This window comes from Calypte anna, chromosome Z, assembly GCF_003957555.1.
Source record: "Calypte anna isolate BGI_N300 chromosome Z, bCalAnn1_v1.p, whole genome shotgun sequence".
Taxonomy (NCBI): domain Eukaryota; kingdom Metazoa; phylum Chordata; class Aves; order Apodiformes; family Trochilidae; genus Calypte; species Calypte anna.
The window spans coordinates 59,843,233-59,849,232 of NC_044274.1; the positions used below are offsets into that span (position 1 = coordinate 59,843,233).

Sequence of the window (6,000 nt, forward strand, 5' to 3'; positions counted from 1 at the left end):
TATGTTGGTGGGGCTCTTTTATGTACCTGCCTCTATCTCACTGATATTTTTATGACTTCTTGTTTCACTCAAAAACCGTATCTGTGGTGGATATACTTGTGCCCTGCAATTTTTCTCTTAGTGGAAAACCTTACCAGGCAAGTGGCAGATACCAAGTGTCTTGCTGAAACTGGGGAAATGAGACTTGATTCCAAGCTCTCTCCTTCTTTACAGGCAACATGACATAAAGCACAAAAGGTGCCTGTGGTGGAATGGCATGACAGCACAGACTTTCTCTTGGTCTTTAAGATGTTGCAACCCCCCACTTAGTGTTTAAATGTTAGCATCTTAAAAGTGGTAGCACTTGCCAGCTGATGTACAGCTTCTTCTGGAGAAGTCTGTATAGGTATTTAGAAGGACAACAGCTTTTTTTATTTGTTTGTTTTGGGGTTTTTTAGTAGTATTAGTAGTATAACAGGCTCACTTTCATGTACACCATTTGGTCCCATTTGTTTTGAAGGATTTCCTTCAAAAGATACTTTTTACAACATGCCTTGCAGAGAGGGAGAGTTGCTTAAAAACTAAATTTTTTGGTTTTAAAAAATTAACAGTCTCTAGAAACAAGAAAAACCCACTAATTTTGAAAGACTGTATGTGGCAATTTTTTGTTTTGGTTTCGTTTTTGGTTTGGTTTTGGTTTGTTTGTTTTTAATTCACCTTTCCCTTCAATATCTGTGCCGGTAGCTCAGACTTCTGATAGAATATGATTAGTGCTACCTTAGCACAGGATGGAAAACTTTCTCAGACTTTGCTAATATTCTTCTTATAGCCATTCAACTTTGTCTGTAGAGTGATCATAATTCTGTCTTTAGTCATGGTCTTCTGAGAATACTTTCTAAGCCCCCCTTGGATCTCTGTTACATATAGAAAGTCCTACTACAGCTAAGGCCATGAATATTTCTGACTTGGATTTAGGTTATCTGTCCTCCTTGTAAGTTTCCAATTTTCTTTCTCTTCACTAGACACACCGAAATCATGAGCCTATGGATTCCTTTTCCTTACTTTTTCCACACTTCCTCCTTGGTGTCTGGCCAGCTCCCACAGCCGGAGATATCCCTTCTTTCCACCACATGAATTGTTCCACTGGGCTCTTTTTCAACCTTCCCAAAGCACCAGTCTTTCTCAGGAAAACACCATCTCCAACCTGTCTATTTGTGCAGTGGGCAGAGCAAGAGCTGGCCTTCCATTTAAGTGTTCCATAAAACATGGGATGTCCAGTGAGGTGAGAGAGACAGCACCATGTGCCTTTGTAAGAGCATGGAAAAGAAGCAGAACTTCAGCAAAGAGTAAACAGAATGCGTGATGAGAAACCAAGCCAACATGATTATTGAGAAGGAAAGTAAACAGTTAAGTTCCAGCTTTACCCTGGGTGTCTGACTGAAAATCAGTTTGCTTTATGACTAAGAATGTTCTTTTCAGGTGTTTGAGAGAGGAATGTGAAAGTCAGCAGCAGAATGAATCAGAGTCTGTTGCGGTTAGTTTGTAAATTCCCATGGCATAGTATAAGACAACAGTACCCCAAGACCTGAATTCCTCGTCGCTGAAGAGGTCCAACAACAACATGAAAGCAAAGTTACCTCTGCACATTTGGATGTACGTGCCTTGAAATTACTGATCGATTTCCTTGTAAAGAAGGATGTAACAGGTCATGTGAGAGCACATGGATCACAGAGAAATAATACAATCCAGTGGTATGGAAGTGGTTTATTGTAGCTGCCTGCTAAATGGCAGTAGATTTTTGTGGAAGATAAGCCTTCTGAGTAGCAAACATGAAAGGTATTAATGAGGAGGATTTAAGGTGTGTAAAGATGATACCAATTAGATCAGCCACTTGACTTCAAAATAGAGGGGCTTGGAGAAACCTGGTCTAGTGGGAGCTGTCCCTGCTGTTGGCAGGGGGTTTAAAACAGGGGGACAGGCAGGGTAAGAGAGGCGGAGGGGTAGCTCTGTATGTTAAAGTCTCTTGACACTGTAGAAGTTGAGGTCAGCAATAATCATAGAATCATAGAATCATAGAATTGGCTGGGTTGGTGTGCCTGTGGATTAGAATCAGAGGAAAGGCGAACAAGGCTGATATCGTGATGGGAGTCTGTTACAGACCACCCAATCAAGATGATGAGGACGATGAATTATTCTACAGGCAGCTGGCGGATGTCTCCAAATCGTCATCCCTTGTTCTCGTGGGCGACTTTAATCTACCAGACATCTGCTGGGAGCTCCACACCACAGAGAGGAAGCAGTCTAGGAGATTCCTAGAGTGTATAGAGGATAATTTCCTGCTCCAGCTAGTAAATGAGCCCACCAGGGATGGCGCCTCGCTTGACCTTCTTTTCACAAACAGAGAGGAGCTGGTGGGAGATGTGATGATTGGTGGACACCTGGGACTTAGCGACCATGAAATAATAAAGTTTTCAATATTCAGGGATACAAGAAGGGTCGTCAATAAGACCTCTACGCTGGACTTCCGGAGGGCAGATTTTGGCCTATTCAGAAGACTTGTTCGGAGTATACCCTGGGAAACAGACCTTGAAAACAGAGGGGTCCAGGAGGGATGGTTGTACTTCAAGGAGCAAATTCTGAAAGCACAGGAGCAGGCTGTCCCAGTGTGCTGAAAGGCGAGCCGGCGGAGAAGACGACGGGTCTGGCTGAATTGGGAGACTCTGAAAGAAATTAGGGTTAAGAAGAGGGCCTACCAATTATGGAAAAAAGGGCTTAACTACTCAGGAGTAATTTAGGAATATTGTTAAGTCATGTAGAAAGAAAATTAGAGACAAAGGCACAATGTGAACGGAATCTCACCACCTCTGTGAAGGATAAAAAAAAGTCCTTCTACAGATACATCAGCAGCAAAAGAAGGGGCAAGGAAAACATCCATTCTTTACTGGACACAGGTGGGAATACAGTTGTCAAAGATGAAGAAAAGGCTGAGGTATTTAACACCTTCTTTACCTCAGTTTTCAAGAGAAAGACAGGTTACCCTGAGGACAGCTGGCTTCTGGAGCTTATAGAAGGTGACAAGAATCTAAACAGCCCCCCTGTAACCCTGTAGGACACAGTCAGTGACCTACTGAGATGCTTGGATCCCCACAAGTCTATGGGACCAGATGGGATCCACCCAAGGGTAATGAAGGAGCTGGCAGAAGAGCTCGCCAAGCCTCTCTCTATCATCTACCAACAGTCCTGGCTCACTGGGGACATCCCAGATGATTGGAAGTTGGCGCATGTCACGCCAATCCACAAAAAGGGCTGGAAAGAGGACCCGGGAAACTACAGGTTCATCAGCCTGACCTCAGTGCCTGGCAGGGTTATGGAGCAGATCATCCTCAGTGTAATCACACAGCACCTGCAGGATGGGCAAGGGATTAGACCCAGCCAGCACGGGTTTAGGAAGGGCAGGTCATCCCTGACCAACCTGATCTCCTTTTATGATCAGGGGACCTGTATAGTGGATGAGGGGAAGGCTGTGGTTGTGGTCTACCTGGACTTTAGCAAAGCATTTGACACCGTCTCCCACAGCATCCTCCTGAAAAAGCTGTCAGTCCACAGCTTGGACAGGAGCACCCTGTGCTGGGTTAGAAACTGGCTGGAGGGCCGGGCCCAGAGAGTGGTGCTGAACGGGGCTGCATCCAGTTGGCAGCCGGTCACTAGTGGTGTCCCCCAGGGATAAGTGCTGGGCCCAGTTCTGTTTAATATCTTCATTGATGATTTAGATGAGGGGATTGAGTCCATCATCAGCAAATTCGCAGATGACACTACGCTGGGGGGGATTGTGGATCAGCTGGAAGGCAGGAGGGCTCTGCAGAGGGACCTGGACAGACTGGAGAGTTGGGCTGATTCCAACAGGATGAGGTTCAACAAGGCCAAGTGTCGGGTCCTGCACTTTGGCCACAACAACCCCATGCAGCGCTACAGGCTGGGGACAGAGTGGCTGGAGAGCAGCCAGGCAGAAAGGGACCTGGGAGTCTGGATTGACAGGAAGCTGAACATGAGCCAGCAGTGTGCCCAGGTGGCCAAGAAGGCCAATGGCATCCTGGCCTGGATCAGGAACAGTGTGGCCAGCAGGTCCAAGGAAGTGATACTGCCCCTGTACTCAGCCCTGGTGAGGCCACACCTTGAGTACTGTGTCCAGTTCTGGGCCCCCCAGTTTAGGAAGGAGATTGAGGTGCTGGAGCAGGTCCAAAGGAGGGCAACCAGGCTGGTGAAGGGACTCGAGCACAGACCCTATGAGGAGAGGCTGAGGGAGCTGGGGGTGTTCAGCCTGGAGAAGAGGCGGCTCAGGGGAGACCTCATTGCTGTCTACAACTACCTGAGAGAAAGTGGGAGCTAGGTGGGGGTTGGTCTCTTTTGCCAGATGACTTTCAACAAGACAAGAGGGCATGGTCTTAAGTTGTGCCAGGGGAAGTTTAGGTTAGATATTAGAAAGAATTTCTTTAGGGAGAGGGTGATCAGACATTTGTATGGGCTGCCCAGTGAAGTAGTGGATTCTCCGTCCCTGGAGATATTTAAAAAGAGACTGGGTGTGGCACTCAGTGCCATGGTCTAGCAACCGCAATGGTGGTTCAAGGGTTGGACTTGATGATTTCTGAGGTCCCTTCCAACCCAGCCAATTCTATGATTCTATGATTCTATGATTCTATGATCATCTTTTAAGGTCCCTTCCAAAGCAAACCATTCTGTGATTCTGTGATATGTCCTTTAAATGTATTAATAAATTCAAAATAACACAATATTTCTATTAGTGTGACGTTAATTGGTACAGAAGATGACTGAAAATTTTATCTGGTTAAAAATCTTATTGCTAACTTCAGTGATAGTGATTAAATCACCTAGAAGCTTGGAAAACGTAGGTTACTTCCATGAAGATAAGTTCAGACACAGAGTTGCTTAGGTGAAATGAACATACAAGAAATTTTTAGGAGAGTGGTACAACAATTAAGATGATAGAAGCTGGAAAAGCACATATAGCATGTTAGACTAAGAACCACTGATCTTCCATCAGTGTGAAACTGTGTAACTTCATCTTTTTTTTATTGTGTCCTGAAGCACCAAGTTTTGCAATATAAAAGGAGAGCTTGGCTTAAGTGTCTAAAGTTCAATTTTCCACTAGAACTCTTTTGTGACAGCATTTTCACCACAATAGTGGAGGCACAAAACAAGGTATTGTAGCTTTTCACTGCTGATGGTTGAAGTGCTGTGTCACCTCTCTTTGTCTGGTGTTAGGTGGTGGAGACGCTGGGTACAACATACTGAACTCTTTCTCATCCATGACACTGGTTTTACCACAGTCTTTTACTTTATTTTGGCACAAGCCCTCAAAAAAAGCAGCGTAACAAACAGTCTTCTGTATAATGCCACACTTTGCTTTCTCATCTGCCTTTGTTTTCATGTCAATTTATCTGCAACATCTAGGTCTGTTCATTGCTCTTATCAGACCCTGTCTGCCTGGCAGCCTTATGGGACAACAACTTACCCTGCCCTTACCTAGCAACATTCAGCCTGCTCAGTGAGGGAAATGACAGCATTTGCTTGAAATGGAGGTGCAAATTGTGTGGTGGAGGCTGTGTGACACTTCTTTTGGACTTCAGTGGGAACCTGAAGTGCATCCAGAGCTCATAGCACTTAAGGACTGGAGGATGCAGCACAGACAGGCATCACCTCTCCAGGGCAGATACCTGCAGTTAGGTGTGTCAAAACATTCAGCTGTAGTTAGAAAGGTTATTCCTGGCTACAGCTGGGTGATTAATTTATTTTTGTCACGCTGGATGAGTGCGAGGAACTGCTGACTGAACAAGGAATAGAAATTAAGTACAGTCTGACTCAAACAGAACCACTTTCTGCAATGCAAATCAGGAGCAAACCCCGGATTTATCTGTGCTCTCCCACAAAACAAATGTTTTGCATATGCCTTATTAACATATCTTCCTTATTTCTAGATTATTTAACCCCATTCCATTTTTCAAT

The 6,000-nt window shown here is 44.9% G+C and overlaps 1 protein-coding gene across 1 annotated transcript in view; it reads left to right on the forward strand.

Annotated features, from left to right (window-relative positions):
* DDX58 (DExD/H-box helicase 58) overlaps positions 1 to 6,000 on the forward strand; it is an 88,725-nt gene that overhangs the window by 65,763 nt on the left and 16,962 nt on the right. The window lies entirely within an intron of this gene.